Consider the following 17,100-nt stretch of genomic DNA (forward strand, 5'->3'; position numbering starts at 1 on the left):
CTATTTTCAAAATGAATAAATAAAATAAAAGGGCTGATGGATTTTGCTGGCAAGCTAGCTACCTAAATTTTGAATAATTTCTAAGGTGTTCCTAATGTACTAAGGTATCCATTGATTCAGAATAATTGAATTTATTTACTAGATAGGAACATTTCAGTGATCCTCTACTGTAAGGTCATTGCTGATCTTTACCAGAACTACTTTCTAATATGGACCCTTAATACCCACTATTCTTTAATATTCTTATAGTACAAGTTGAATTGGTAAATCATGAGCCATATTGCTGCCAGAATGAATTTTATACACTTTTGAACACTGTGATCGAGGACTATGATTAGAAGCAGCACACGTAATGAGCTTTTACAGTAAGAGCAATTGTTTAACCAACAGGCTAATCAATATTTTTTAAAAGCAGTATGGTCAGCTTGCAGAAGTTTATGGTCCTATTTGAAATCAAATAATTCAATTTATCCTGATTTTTAAAAAACTGTTTTTTGATATACTTTCACCTTGGTCTGTGGAGCAGGAGATCACGGAGTAAGTTGGAGACAGTTCCTTGTGGACTTTATGCACCAGCATTAAGAGGCAAGTGGAGCCTGTCAGGACTTGTCTGTGGAGTGGGAGATTGCTTGGTCATTAGTAACTTAGCAAGGGCCAATAAAAAGAAGGGAGGTGTAAATGGAGTGGCCATTGTGTATAAGGGTTAGTGTTAGAGTGGTCAGGCTTTGGTGAGAACAGTCAGAAACTAGAACTTGAGAAGTTAGAACCAAAGGAATAACACACATAGGCAGGATGATAGTGAAGGCTGGGAATGTGAGATTGCAGGATATCCAACGTTCTCCCTAATGATGACATCTGCAGGAAGTGCATCCAACTTCAGCTCCTGACTGACAAGGTCAAGGCGCTGGAGCTGGTTATGCTTCATCTGAGAAGCTGAAAACATCATTGATAACTCTTTATTGAGGTGGGTCACACCCAGAGTGCAGGCCTCAAATAGCAGGACCAGAAGTAAAGGGGAATAAGCAATTGGTGTAGGCATCCCCCCAGCAAACAAGTATATGTACCCTTTCAGATACCGCTTGGGGTTGAACTTTCAGGGCACAGCATCAGCAATGAGGCCCACAGCACTGTGACTCAGCAGGGAGAGTGATAGTGGTGGGAGACTCAATAGAGGGAAGGACAGGAGGTTCTGTGGCTGCGAAAAGAAATGCCGGGATGGTGTTTTGCCTCCTAGCTGCTAGTGTACAGGATGTCTGAGTGACTGCAGAATATCCTCAAGAGGGTGGGTGAGTAGCTAGAGGTCCTGGTGCACGTTGGCACCAATGACAAGTAGAAAGAGGGAAGAGGTCCTGTGCAGAGAGTCTAAGGAATTAGGAAAGAGACGGGACTTGCAAGGTAGTAATTTCTGGGCAGGAATAGAATGATAGTACAGATGAATGAGTGGCTGAGGAATTGGTGCAGAGGGTAGGGTTTCAGGTTATTAGATAATTAGAACCTTTACTGCGGCAGGGGTGTGCCTAAATGAGGTGAATAAATATCTTGGTTTTGAGGTTTGCTGATGATGCTCCAAAGGGTTTAAATTAGTTGGGCAGAGGGTTTGGAACTGGAGCACCAGGTCAGAAATTGGAGGGGTGGAGTGGAAGGTTATTGTCAGGGCCAGTAAAAACCGAAGCAAAGTAATAGATACAATGGGATGGATAGTTTATAGTGTGTGAATTTTTAATATTGGGAGTATAATGAGTAAAGTAATGAACTTAGTGCATGTAACTATGATGCTGTGGCCATTACAGAGACTAGGTTAAGAGAGGGATGGGAATAGATGCTTAATGTCCCAGCTGCACTCAGAGGGACTTGTCCGCTGAGTCTATATAGGTACAGCTCAAATATAGGAAGGGTGCAATCACTCTGATTGGGTTGTACTACAGATCCCCCAATAGCAACTGGGACAGTGAGGAACAGATATGCAGGCAGATTAAGGAAAGGTCTAAAACAATAGGGCTGTTGTTAAGGTGTCTTCAACTTCCCTAATATAAATTGGAACTTTCTGAGCACAAGAGGTTTGGATGGGACAGAATTTGTTAGGTACATACAGGAGGGTTTCTTAAGTTAATGTCTAAATAGTCCAAAAAGAGGAAGAGCTGTATTGGACTGGTGTTGGGCAATGAGCCTAGCTGGATGACTGACCTTTCAGTAGTGAACAGTTAGGGAATAGTGACCACACTCCTTGAGTTTTAAGATAGCTATAGATAAAGTTAAGTATGAACCTTGCAGAAGAGTATTAAATTTGAAGTATGACAAATTACAAGAGCATTAATCAGGAACTAGGAGAGTTATCTATTTTTGGACAAGTTTGCATCTAACATATGGAGGGTGTTTAAAGACCAACTGCACAGAGGACAAGACAAATATGTTCCAGAAGGATGGCAAGGTAAGAACCTTGGATGTTGGCAAGTGATGAATTTAGTCAAGAAAAATGAGAAGCGTGTAAAGTTTAGGAAGCAAGAATAAAACAGAGCCCATGAGGATTATAAAGAAGCCAGAAAAAAAAACTCATTAAGGGAATTAGAATAGCCAACAAGGTCCATGAAAAGCCCTTGGCAGGTAAGATTAAAGGCGTTCTATGCAGACATCAAGAGCAAAAGGATAGGACCACCCAGGATAAAGGGAGGAATATTTGATGTGGTGAGGTCCTCAATATGTACTTTGTATCAGTATTTAGAAGAAAGATGGGGAGATCAGTGCTGAGCATGTTGATATGCTAGGTCATTTTAAGGTAGAGGAGGATGCAATGTTGGGATTCTGACAATGCATTATGTGGATATCCCCAGAGCCTGATGGGATATACTCCAGGTTATCGAGAAAGGCAAGAGAAGAAATTGCTGGGGCCTTGACCAATATCTTCATATCCTCTCCAGCCACAGGCGAGTTCCTAGAGGACTGGCAAGTAGCTAATGTTGTTCCATTATTCATGAAGAGAACCAGGAATAATCCTGGAAACTATTGAAAATGAGTTTCACTTCAGTGGTAGGGAAGTTACTGGAGAGAATTCTTAAGGATAAGATTTATGAGCATTTAGAAAACCATGGTCTAATTAGAGAAAGCCAACATGGCTTTGAGTCCTGACGATGGGTCTCAGCCCGAAACGTCGACAGTGCTTCTCCTTATAGATGCTGCCTGGCCTGCTGTGTTCCACCAGCATTTTGTGTGTATTGCTTGAATTTCCAGCATCTGCAGATTTCCCCGTGATGGCTTTGTGTGGGGCAAGTTGTGTCTTAGCAATTTGACTTGAGTTTTTTGATGAGGTGACGAGGATGATTGATGAACGTAGAGCTATGGATGCTGTTATCATGGATGATGGGAAACTGTTTGATAAGGTTCCTTAAAGGAGCTTTATCCGCAAGATTATAATGCATGGGAACTCAGTCACTCTGTGTAAAAAGGAAAAAAAAACAACTTGCCCCTGACATCTTCAGGTTGTGGGAATGGTTCAGTGATGGGGCAAGAGATGTTGAGTGAAATTATCCCCTTTGCTTCAAGAGCCTGATAGTTGAGACTAATGACCTTTCCTGAATCTGGTGCTGTGAGTCCTGAGGCTGCTGTACCTTCTTCCTGATGGCAGCAGTGAGAAGAGAACAAAGCCAGGGTGATGGGGATTTCTGATGATGGATGGATGATGCTTTCCTGCAACAAGCTCTTCATGTACGTGTGTTCATTGGCTAGGAGGGCTTTGCCCATGATGGACTTGGCCATAAAAACTACTTATTGTGGGATTTTCCACTCAAGGGCAATAGTGCTTCAATTCCAGGCTGTGATTCAGCCAGTCAATATACTCTCCACCACACATCTATAGAAGTCTGTCAAAGTTTTAGGTGTCCTTCACAAACTCTGAAGGACATAAAGGCACTACTGCGCATTCTTTGTTATTGCACTTAAATTCTGGCCCAGCATAGGTCCTCTAAAATTATAACACCAAGGAACTTAAGTTACTGACCACTGGTTCATAGACATACAGGTTCCTCCTGTAGTCAATAATCAGCTCCTTTGTCTTGCTGACTTTAAGTGAGAGGTTGTTGATATGGCACTGATCAGATTTTAAATTTCCTTCCTATAAGCTGATTCATCACCACCTTTGATTTGTCCTACAACAATGATGCCATCAGCAAACTTAAATATGGCTTTGGAGCTGTGCTTAACCACACAGTCACAGATGTAAAGTAAGTAAAGCAGGGGGCTAAGAACACAGCCTTGTGGTGCACCAGTGTTGACGGAGATTGTGGAGATGTTGTTGTCAATTACTGGGGACTACGTGTGAGGAAATTAAGGATCCAAATGCACAAGGAGGTATTGAAGACAAGGTCTTGAAGCTTATTGATTAGTCTTGAAGGGATGGTAGTATTGAACATTGCGCTGTATCCAATAAAGGACATCCTGATGTAAAAAATTTAATTCAAAGGTTGTCAAAATTAAATTCAAATGTAAGTGTATAGGCAATAAAAGCTTATGATCATAGAAAAGATTAAAATACAATTAGGTAGGTAATATGCAAAGGATTTTTAGCAAGTGTAATATTATTAAGATGAATGTGAGATTAGATAAATCCATGGGACAATACTCAAATAGCAGGGGTATTAAAACGTTTTCCCCACTTTTCACTGAAATTGCAGATTCTTCTGGTAAGATGGTGGTGTGTGCTTTCTTTTGTAAAATTTGTTTTCTAATGATCCAAAGACAATTATACTGAGAACATTGGGTAGTACAGGGCTACTTCATCGGTGAGCTAGTCTAATCAGACTAGCTGGACTGGTGTCAAAGGGGCTGGCCGGGATGGTGGAGAAGGGGCCAGTTGGGATATCGGAGGAGCTGGATGGGATTTTGGAGGAACCAGTCAGGATTTCGAGAAAGAAGCTGGTTGGGATATCGGAAGACACTGCTGGAATGGCAGAGGAGCCGGTTTGGGTATGGAAGAGCTGACCTGGCTGCAGACCATGTTGCTGCTGCTACTCAGAAGCATTGGCACACTCTAACTATGGGAGATAGTCCCTGACACTTCACTTGCAATCGCAAGTCTCTGTTGAGCGTGATAATGTAAGTTGCTACAGTCCTATTACCCTTGTCTGGTGGAGGGACAGATGATACAGGAGCTGTGTAGCCTCAGTTACAGTGAGGACTTGACCTCAAGGTTGAGGGAGTTTGGTATGGACCCCCAAATCCTAACAACTTTCTAAAGGGGAACAATTGAGAGCATCCTGACTGGCTGCATCACTGCCTGGTATGGGAACTGTACTTCCCTCAATTGCAGGTTTCTGCAGAGTGGTGCCAACAGCCCAGCGCATCTGTGGTTGTGAACTTCCTATGATTCAGGACATTTATAAACACAGGTGTGAGAAAAGGGCCCAAAGGAGCATTGGGGGCCTGGGTCAACACAACCACAATCTATTCCAGCTGGTACCATCCGGGAAGTGGTACTGCAGCATAAAAACCAGGACCAAGGCTCCGGGACAGCTTCTTCCACCAGGGCATCAGACTGATTAACTCACGCTGATTTGAGTGTATTCTATGTTACATTGACTTCTATTTATTATAAATTACTAATAATTGTATATTGCACATTTAGATGGAGACGTAACGTAAAGATTTTTACTCCTCGTGTATGTGAAGGATGCAAGAAATAAAGTCAATTCAATTCAAGCCTCATATATATGATTTTTGAGTAAATATGCTTCTTTTCTAGCTATTCTGAATGATGTTACTTGCTATTTTTAAATGCTCGCTTGCTATTTTGAATGATTTGCACCTTGGCCCCAAAGGAACACGGTCTTGTTCAGCTGTATGTATGTATGGTTTGAATAATAATGTAATGACTATTACTAGATGAGTAATCCAATGGTCTGAACCAATTACATTAAACTCTACTCAGCTGCTGGGAATGTAACTAAACCATATAGGATTTTCAAGAAAAAACAATGGTATCTATTATGACAGAGCAACTACCTTTTGTCCTGTCCGTAACTCAAGGTTAAGGAGGTTTTCAAAGTTTCAAAATTGAGTTTATTGTCATATGTATAAATATATGTGCGAACAGATCCAATGAAAAACTTACTTGCCACAGCTTCACAGGCATATTGCTTCAGAAAACATAAAATTTTACAAACAGAACACAACTGGTTTAATAGTAAATAAATGAAACAGATGTGGTTGTGCTGATACGCAACAAGAGAAAGCAACACACTGACTCGAGCAGGGTTTGGTTGAACTGTTCACTGTTTCAATCCACGTGCGCTTAAGCACCCGCTCCCGCTTTGCGGGGCGGAAGTGATGTCAGCTGGAGCCGGTTCACTTGCCGCATGAGCGAGCTGCCACATGACCCCCCCCCCCCCCCCCCAACCAAGAACCGGTGCTAGGAGGTGCAGGGTCCACAGCCTGCACAGTGTCAGTTCTTTTAGGTGGCCGGCCTCGTCGTCTTGGGGGTAGCATGGCAACCGGGCGTTCAAGGTCCAGATGTGCCAGTTTGAGGTCAATGGTAAAAGTCTCTTCACAATTGCTGATGTCGAGAACACAGGTCGTCCCATTATGGCGCACCACCTTGTAGGGTCCTTCGCATGGTTGCTGCAGGGGTGATCTGTGTGCGCCTCGGCAAACAAAAACATACTTGCTCTGTTGCAGGTCCTTGGGCATGAAAGAGGGTGTTGTTCCGTGATGGGATGTCAGGACTGAGGCAAGTGTTCCAAGCCGCCCCTGGAGTTTAGTTAGGACTGTGGTAGGCGTGTCCTCCTGGCCACGGGGTGCTGGCACAAACACACCGGGGACTGAGCGGGGCACCGTAAACAAGTTCGGCCGATGATGCAGCAAGGTCCTCCTTGGGTGCCGTGCGGATGCCAAACAGCACCCAGGGGAGTTTGTCAACTGGTCTGGCCCTCAGAGGCGTGCCATCAGGGCTGACTTCAAGTGCAGATGGAAACGTTCCACCAGGCCATTGGACTGTGGGTGGTAAGCAGTCGTTCGGTGGAGCTGGGTTCCGAGTTGTGCCGGACCATAAAGCCGATGTGAACTGCACACCCGTCTGAAGTGATGTGGGCTGGGAGTCCGAACCGTGCCACCCAGGTGGTAATCAGGGCTCTGGCGCATGTCTCCGTGGCCGTGTCAGCGAGTGGGATAGCTTCTGGCCACCTCATGAACCTGTCCACCATGGTGAACAGGTATCTCGCTCCTCTCGAAACCGGCAGTGGGCCAACGATGTCCACATGTACATGCTCAAACCTCATATGTGTCGACTGGAAGGGTTACAGTAGGGCCCTCATGTGCCTCTGGATTTTGGAGGTTTGACAGTGTGTGCATGTCCTGGTCCAGTGCCTGACCTGCTTGCGTAGGCCATGCCACACAAACCTGCCTGCGATCAGCCAGATGGTCGCCCGGATGGAAGGGTGGGCTAAACCGTGCAAGGCGTCGAAAACGCAGCGCCTCCAAGTGGTCGGGACAATGGGCCGAGGTTGCCTGGTGGACACATCGCAAAGAAGCTCATTACCTTCGGGCCCAATGGGTATGTCTTCGAGGCAGAGTCCAGAGACTGCTGTTCGGTTCGCCGGCATCTCGCTGTCCAGTTGTTGCGTCTTAGGTAACGCCGCATAATCCACCCCTGGAGACAGAGAGTGAACTGATTGTATGGAGGTGCATGACAGCGCATCAGCTACCACTTTGTTCTTCCCGGAGATGTGATTGATCGCGTTGGTAAACTCCGAGATGTACGACAGGTGGCGTTGCTGGCGGCCTGACCATGGGTCAAAAGTGAGGGGCTTATGGTCTGTGAAGACCGTGAACTCCCTCCCTTCCAGGAAATACTTGAAGTACCGGATCCGGTGTCCCAAGAAGTCGTGGCGGGTAGGTCGAACTGGCACTTGGCGGGGTTGATAGCCAGGCCATAGTCGCTTAGGCCGCGGCAGAGCAGCTGTAAATGTGCTAGATGTTCCTGGTGGGAGCAGCTGGCAATAAGTAATGTCATCCAGGTAGATGAACAGAAAGTCCAGATCTTGCCCTACTGTGTCCATCAGGTGCTGGAACGTCTGTGCCGTGTTTTTGAGCCCAAACGGCATCCTGAGCAACTCAAACAGGCCAAAGGGGGTAATGAGGGTGTCTTGGGTACATTGTCTGGGTGGACCGGAATCTGATGATACCCTCAGACCAGGTCAATCTTCAAAAAGATGCAAGCCCCGTGCAGGTTGGCTGTAAAGTCCTGGATGTGTGGTACCAGATAGCGATCGGACATGGTGGCGTCGTTCAGCCTCCTATAGTTGCCACACTGTCTCCACCCTCTCATGGACTTGGGCACCATATGGAGTGGGGAGGCCCACAGGCTGTCGGAATGCCGCACAATCCCCACCTCCTTGAATTCCTCTTTTGCGAGGCGGAGCTTGTTGGGCGGTAGCCTGTGGGCCCGGGCATGAAGGGGAGGTCCCTGTGTGGGGATGTGGTGCATCATGCTGTGCTTGGGGCCTGTTGAGGAAAACTGTGGTGGGATAACAGATGGGAATTCTAATAACACTCTGGCGAATTCGTTGTCGGAATACATGACAGAGTCCAGGTGCGGGGCCGGTAACCTGACCTCATCGAGGGAGAAAGTCTAGAACGTCTTCACATCGAATAATCGTCGTCCCTTCAAATCCACGAGCAGGCAGTGCACACAGAGATAGTCCGCACCCAGCAATGGCTGTGATACTGCGGCCAACGTAAATGTCCATGTAAAGCGGCTGGAACCGAACTGCAAGGGGATGGTTCTTGTGCCGTAGGTGCGGTTAGTGCTGCTGTAAGTTCTGGTCCTGTTCTTCTAGTTCGGGCATCGTGGCTCAAGAGGGGGTAGGACACTGATTTCTGCCCCGGTGTCCACCAGGAATCTATGCCTGGAGTGCTTGTCCCAAACGTAGAGGAGGCTATCACAGTGACCAGCTGCCGTAGTTATCAGCGACGGCTGGTCCTGGCGTTTCCCTGGAACAAGCATGGTGGTCGGCAGCGGCAGGCCCTGGAAACCAACCTTTGACGATAAAAACACCAAGACTCAGAAGTGGTGCCGTCCCTTGGTGTGGGTGTTATGCGCTCTGCTGCTGGGGTGTGGGAGGGCTGGGCTTTCGGCTGTGCCACAGCACTAATTTCAATGGTGGTTCAGCCATTTTGTTTGGCGTGCCAAAGCACGTCGGTGCGGGCAGCCACCCTGCCTGGGTCACTGAAGTCTTCATCTGCTAGCAGGAGGTGGATGTCTGCTGGCATCTGCTCCAAGAAGATCTGTTCAAAAAGGAGGCAAGGCTTATGGCCGTCTGCCAGTGCTGGCATGTGGCTCATCAGGGCTGACGGCGCGCGGTCGCCCAGGCCGTCCGTATGCAGTAACCGCGCGGGAGAGGCCCAATGTTGGCAGTTGAAGGGAAACTGCATTTGCAGAGCCGAGTCGTTCATGCTGGTTCCAAATGCTGTTCACCAATGCGGTCCCGCTGATACGCAACGAGAGAAAGCAACACACTAGTCGAGCAGGGTCTATTTGAACTGTTTACTGTTTTAACCCGCGCGCCTTCAAGCGCCCGCTCCCAGCAACCCCCGCTCTTTGCGGAGCGGAAGTGACGTCGGCTTCCCGGCCGAGGTCTGCCCCGCACTCTCGGTTGCCGCCGGCTGCGGGCTCGCCTGCGACTGCTGGAGCCGGTCCGCTTGCCGCTTGGGCGAGCCGGCAAGCAGACTTTTTCTCTTCGTTATTTTCAAAAAAAAATCTAAGTGCTTAAATGAAAGAAAAAGAAATAAAACGTTTAATGTCATGGTTTATCTTCTAGTTCCTTTCAGTGTTGAATACCTTTGATTGCCACTTCATTTGTTCACTGTTCTTGTTCCCAAAGTAACTTGAAGTATCAAGATGGCACTGGTGGACCTTGTAGGCTTGAGAGAAATGATTCTTAAGGAGTCCATTTAGAATGTGCTGACACAGAAAGAACGTGCAAAGCAACTTGCAGGGCAACGTATAAACCAATTTGCAAAATCAGGATGAAACAATAGCTTGCTGATTAAAGAAGCGATACAGGTAACGGGAAGACATGCTTAACGGTTGAACAATAACGGTGTTAATGCGCTGAGGCTGATAAGTGGGCCAAAGGGTAGTCACATTTGTAATTTTGTAATGAGATTAAGGAAGAATGTCTGCACCTCACATGGGTGCAACTCACAAAGTCGTAAACAAGTAGGGTATAAAAAAACTCTGCAAAGTGTAATTCGGCACTCAATCTAGCAGGAGCTGGTTGGGTCCGACTCTGCAGACTCGAAAAATAAAGTTTACCGTTCTGCAAATTGCTGAGACTCAGTGTGTTTCTGACAACGTGGGGGCTCGTCCGGGATCCACACTCCGGCCGCGGTGGACACGAGGAAGGACATCGGAGACGGTGCACCCTGCCGAGTTTGGCGGTCCCTGACTCCTTGCTCGTCGCTCCAACGCGGCTTGAGCGAGTGATATCCGGACAGCGCAGAGCAGTAAACGGGGAGAAGGGGACAGTACCTGGTACTGGAAGTCCCCAGGACGCACTGGGTAAGTGCCTACTATTATAGTAGAAGGGTGCGGGAATAAGTAAGGACGGAGAAGACCGGGATCGCTACCCGGGGGTCCTCCTGATAAAAGTCCTTGGGACGCACTGGGTAAAGTGCCTACTGTTGCAGTAGAAGGGTGCGGGATTAAGTAAGAGCGGAATAAGATGGGAGGGGGTGGCTCTAAAAAGAAAGAGGAAACGGAGAGACCGGGACCATACCCGGGGGTTCCTCCTGATAGCCCCCTCGGTAGAATGTTTGAGAATTGGGGATGTGGAAGACTAAAAGGGAAACAAAAGAAAAAAATGATACAGTACTGTTTAATTTGGTCGAAACAGCCGATAGAAAAACCTGCGGTCTGGTGGCCGCGGCTTGGGTCTGAGGAGGATTGGGTACGACAAGCCTTAAACATTTACGTTAATTCAAAACCAAATGTAAAACCGGAAGAAATTGCTTATGCTTTTTGTTGGGCTCCCTGGCCAGGAGTAACAACAAAGAGTTTTAAATTGGGCATTAAAGGGGAGCGGAAGTGGGACCCACTCGATCATTTACCCCCTCCCTATGTCCAGCCTTCTGCGCCCCTTGCGGGAGCAGAGGGGGATGTGATAAGTGTAGGACGACGGTAAGGGTGGGCATGACGGTTTTTCCAGGGTCCTTTGTATCACACTCTCATGTAAACGAGAAATGTTATGACTACAACAAAAAGGAGGAATGCCTGGAAAACGGAAGGCGATATTATCAAGTAAGAAATAAGGGATATGAGTGGGGGTTTGGGGGCCAAGGATTAGGGGTATATGGGAGTGTTACCACTTGCCCTCCCAAGGATAAATGGCTATGCATTAACAAGGGAGGACAGTGGGATATTCCCTCGATATTGGTAGACGATTATGTGGATAAAGTTAAGGAAACTATAATCCAGAATGAGAAAAAGAAAATAGCTGAGGAAACTCAACACAGACAAAAAGCTGCAGTCTCCACAGACCCATCGATATACCAAGAAATAGAAAGGGAGATTACGCTACCAGACGTAAAAGAAAACCTCTTTATAGATCTGGCAACTCGGGTAGCAGGCAGTCTAAATATTAGCAACTGTTGGGTCTGTGGAGGGCCACACATGAGTGAACAATGGCCTTGGCGGGGTGAAAGCCTAAATACATGGGAATTAATTCAGCGGAACTGGACGGTGGTTAAGGATAGAAGGAAGCAGGGGTGGGAACTAACAAATCTCCCCGAAGGACAAATATGTGTTGCACGGGACGGGGAAATAAAAGTAGGAAAAAGCCCCTGTCAGAGCATTAAGTATAAAGAGCAGAGCGGAAACATTACCTGGTGGCCAGAGGAACAAAATGGTATATTACCATAGAACCAAAAGGAAACTGTACGCCCCTCGGGAATACCCCCGAAGTATGGAATTGTACTGGAACGGACCCATACCACGGAATTCCTGGGGTGAGCGAGGTTTGGAACAAAGGACAGGGTGTTGCCCCAGAGGGATTGTTTTGGATTTGCGGAGGTAGGGCATACACACGCCTGTTGCCCAACTGGGGGGGAGTGTGTTTCCTGGGAATTATCCGGCCTGAATTCTTCCTGTTGCCCGAGGAGGATGACAAAGCATTGGGGGTAAAGGTATTTGATTCCCTACGAAGAAGTAGGCGAGAGTTGCAGGTTGGAGACTGGGGAGATAGCTGGCCACCCGCCCGGATTATTGAGTATTATGGACCAGCGACCTGGGCTCAGGATGGGTCTTGGGGATATAGGACGCCCATATACATGCTAAACCGAATAATCAGACTACAGGCGGTGGTAGAAGTAATTACAAATCAGACTGCATTGGCCCTGGAACTACTAGCTAAGCAACAAAATCAGATGCGCACTGCTATTTATCAGAACCGCTTGGCATTAGATTATTTGCTTGCGGCTGAAGGAGGAGTATGTGGAAAGTTTAATCTAACCAACTGCTGCTTAAAGATAGATGACAACGGAAAGGTGGTTCAAAAAATATCAGATAAAATAAGGAAACTGGCCCACGTGCCGGTACAGACCTGGAAGCCGCTGGGGTATTGGGACTGGCTGGACGGATGGTTGAAAGGAGGCTGGTGGCGAACTGCTTTAGGGGTTATAGGAGGGGGATTGATGGTCCTCCTTCTGCTACCATGTCTGATCCCCTGCTTGCGGGAGCTAGTAGCTAGGGTGGCAAGACAAGTCATGCAACCAGGGGCCCCAGCTGATCCTGTTCAGGTACTCCTACAAAGGGAAATAGAGCTAGAGGAAGAAGCCTATGTAAACCCGTGGCAAAAGCCCAACTGATAGCACATTCTAAAAAGAAAAAGGGTGGATTGAGAGAAATGATTCTTAAGGAGTCCATTTAGAATGTGCTGACACAGAAAGAACGTGCAAAGCAACTTGCAGGGCAACGTATAAACCAATTTGCAAAATCAGGATGAAACAATAGCTTGCTGATTAAAGAAGCGATACAGGTAACGGGAAGACATGCTTAACGGTTGAACAATAACGGTGTTAATGCGCTGAGGCTGATAAGTGGGCCAAAGGGTAGTCACATTTGTAATTTTGTAATGAGATTAAGGAAGAATGTCTGCACCTCACATGGGTGCAACTCACAAAGTCGTAAACAAGTAGGGTATAAAAAAACTCTGCAAAGTGTAATTCGGCACTCCATCTAGCAGGAGCTGGTTGGGTCCGACTCTGCAGACTCGAAAAATAAAGTTTACCGTTCTGCAAAATGCTGAGACTCAGTGTGTTTCTGACAGGCTGATTACTCAATTTTCAGTATAGGTCTACTGAACTACTCTCACTGCAGTCTGCAATTTCCCATTAAGCTGTGCTTTTGAACCATATAATTCAACTTGCAATTTCACAATCTTCTGAAGAACCAGGCAGATGTAACTCTCAAGCATACAGGTACAGCACCTTTAAGCAAACAAAGCTACAGCACATTGCTTTGACTGGAAGAGAGGGAGGAATGAACTGACTGAAATGACAAGCAACACAACTTCCTTTACCCAGCATCTTGTTAGCAAATCTACAGTTGATGAAGAACAAGATTATGGACCTAAGGACAAGATCAGAGGGAAATGAGGAATTGTTGTGTTTAATGTTTCCCAGAGACATGGCTCACTCTGGACACTCCAGATGCATCAGTAAGACACAGGTGGGGTACCTGGCCAAGTACTTAAGACCTGTGAATACTCACCGATATCTTTAACCTCTCACTTCAGCAGCCTGAGGTCCCCACCTTCTTCAAGCAGGCTTCAATGATACTGCCTAAGAAGAATATGGTAACCTGCCTCAACCTGCCACTTACATCCACTGTGAGGTAGTGCTTTGACAGTTTGGTGATGAAGCATATCAACTTGTGCCTGAGAAGCAACTTGAAGCCACTCCAATTGTCTACCAGCACAAGAGGTCCACAGCAAATACCATTTCACTAGCTCTTCACTCAACCCTGAAACATCTTATCAGCAAAAGTGCATACATCAGGATGCTCTTTATCAACTACCACTTGACATTCAATACTATCATTCCCTCAAGACTAATCAATAAGCTTCAAGACTTTGACTTCAATTCCTCCCTGTGCATTTGAATCCTCAATTTCCTCACTTGCAGACCCCAGTTAGTTCGGATTGGCAACATTTCCTCCATCAGCGCAGTTCCACCACAAGGCTGCATGCTTAGCCCCCTGCTTTACTTGTTTTATACTTGTGACTCAGCACAGCTCCAATGCCATAGTTAAGTTTGCTGATCAAACTTGTCATTGGCTGAATCATAGGTGATGACTAAGAGATAGATTGAAAATCTGGCTGAGTGGTGCTACAACAACAACCTATCACTCAGCGTCAGCAAGACCACGGAGCTGATTATTGACTTCAGGAGGAGGAAACCAGAGGTCCATGAGCCAGTCCTCATCGGGGGATCAGAGGTGGAGTGGATCAGCAGCTTCAAATTCCTCAGTGTTATTATTTCAGAGGGCCTGTACTGAGCCCGGCATGTAAATACAATTCTAAAGAAAGCACAGCAATGTCTCTACTTCCTTAGGAATTTGTGATGTTTCAGTATGACATCTCCAACTTCGGCAAACTTACATGCATGTATAGTGGAGAGTGGTTGCATCATGTCTGGTATGGAAACATCTTGAATGGAAAATTTTACAAAAAGTAGTGGGTACAGCCTGGTCCATCACAGGTAAAGCACTCCCCGCCATTGAATACATCTACATGGAGTGCTGTCATGGGAAAGCAACATCCATCAATGACCCCCCTTCCGCCCACCACACAGGCCATGCTCTCTTTTCGCTGTTGCCAGCAGGAAGAAAGTACAGGAGCCTCAGGTCCCATATCATCAAGTTCAGGAACAATTATTACCCTTCAACCATCAGGCTCTTGAACTAGAGGGGATAACTTCACTCATCCCATCACTGAACAGTTCCCACAACTCTCGTTCAAGGATTCCTCATCTCATGTCTTCGATGTTTATTGCTTATTATTTTTTTCTCTTTTTTTTTGCAGACTGATTGTTTGTCCTTTGGATTGATTCTACTATGGTTCTTGGATTTACTGTGTATACTCGCAATAAACGAATCTCAGGATTGTATGTGGTGACATCTATGTACTTTGAAGTTTGAAATCAGCCACCATCTTCCCTGTACCAAAAACTTCACCCCTTCGGAATTAAATGAGTACTGACTGCCCAGTGGCCCCGTCGCTAATCATCATGAAGTGCTTAGAACAGCTCGTAATGAAGCACATCCAAAAGTATATTCCTGCCGCGCCCACTAAAATGCTTTCCAATAGAGCCAGTCTACGACAGATACCACAGCATTCGTCATGTACCCGGCCCTGACACTACTGTCCTTCTGAACTCCTCCTCCTCGGTCTGCCACGGTGCGACCGGGTGTAGGACTTCCTAACCAATAGATCTCAAATAGCACAACTGCTACTCCCTCCCCAGCAGCCTCAACACCGGTGTTTCCCCCGCCACCCCCAGGGCTGTGTCCTGATCCCACTGCTCTACACTCCACGCACGGCCAAACACCTGAGTAATGGACTTCGCCGAGGACACGACGGTGGCGGGGGTCGTCACCAACAACGATGAGGCGGCCTACAGAGAGGAGATGGATGAGCTGGGGGCCTGGTGCCAGGCAAACCACCTCTTCCTCAATGTCAACAAGACGAAATTAAAAGTAAATCTATTAGCAAAGTACACGTATGTCACCACATACAACCCTGAGATTCGTTTCCTTGTGGGCATACACAGCAGACACAAGCAGGAGATGGTTCTCCGTTTCAGGAGGACTTGTACCACTCACACCTGCTTTACATCGAGGAAAGTGTAAACAGTTTCAAACACCCGGCAGTTCACACCTCACACAAACTCTCATGATCCCAGAAACTGTCTCCCCAGTCAAGTAAGCTCACCAACCCTCTACTTTCTGAACAGAGCTGGACTGTGCACATCAGTATTCAACATCTTCTGCAGGTGCACAGTTGAGAGAATCTCAGCACCGTGCGGTATGAAAACTACACTGAAACAGACAGGGAGGCTCCGCTACGGCCAGTCAGCGCATCGCCGGCACCAGCCTACCTGCCACCACCACATACAGAAAGGTCCCAGCACCCCCGTGAAGAATCCCACCCACCCTTATCGTGTGGACTGTTTGTCCCACACCCACCAGTTTAGTAGCACCCACGCCAGGACCAGCAGACTCAAAAACAAGTAGCTTCTCCCAAGCCGTCAGGCAGATCAACACCTCCATCCCCCCAAATGTCACTGCCTTATTCCTAGGGGAGTCTTGTTTAGAGAGAAGGAAATAGAAATATAAAGGAATTTTGAACGAGGATGCTCAGGTAAACACTGGCATTCTTCTGTGCTACGGAGTCAATGTACTAAAACTCCGATAACCTGGCGCCGAGTTGTTTGGAAATTTGGCAGCTGGCTCAGTTAGTCCGGATTGTAAAACGAGGCTTCAAAGTGTGAGCGAAATGCGCAGAGTGAAGTGAGGAATCGGACAGTGCACGCCGGGGCTGGAATTGAATTCCTGAACGCCAGCGAAGGGATCGGGAACTGAAACTGTCGCTCCCTTTAAACGATGTGGTTTATCGTATGGCAATACAGCACCGGGATTATTTATTTTTCTATTGAGTTACAACGGGGAATAGGCCCCTTGAAGCCACGCCACCCAATGATCCCTAGATTTATTCCTAGCCTTAATCACAGGACAATTCGCAACGACCGGTAGCCACTCGAACACCCGGGGAAAACCCATGCGGTCATGGAGTTCCCGGGAATTGAACCCGGTTACGCTGGTATTGTCACAAACGAGAAAATCCACAGATGCTGGAAATCTAAGCAACACACTCAAAATGCTGGAGGAACTCAGCAGGCCAGGCAGCATCTATGGAAAAATGTACAGTGGACGTTTCGGGCCGAGACACTTCATCGTAACCTGCACATTTTGTGTGTGTTTGCTGATTCTGTAAAGTGTTGTTAAACACCATGCGACCGTGCAGCCTGTTTATCAGAGTTTTATTAAGCATATCTAAA

At 46.8% G+C, this 17,100-nt stretch overlaps 1 long non-coding RNA gene across 1 annotated transcript in view; it reads right to left on the reverse strand.

The window, feature by feature from the left end:
* The window catches only part of LOC132397292 (uncharacterized), a 51,979-nt gene that overhangs the window by 22,723 nt on the left and 12,156 nt on the right, over positions 1-17,100 (reverse strand). The window lies entirely within an intron of this gene.

Source organism: Hypanus sabinus, chromosome 7 (assembly GCF_030144855.1).
Source record: "Hypanus sabinus isolate sHypSab1 chromosome 7, sHypSab1.hap1, whole genome shotgun sequence".
Taxonomy (NCBI): Eukaryota; Metazoa; Chordata; class Chondrichthyes; order Myliobatiformes; family Dasyatidae; genus Hypanus; species Hypanus sabinus.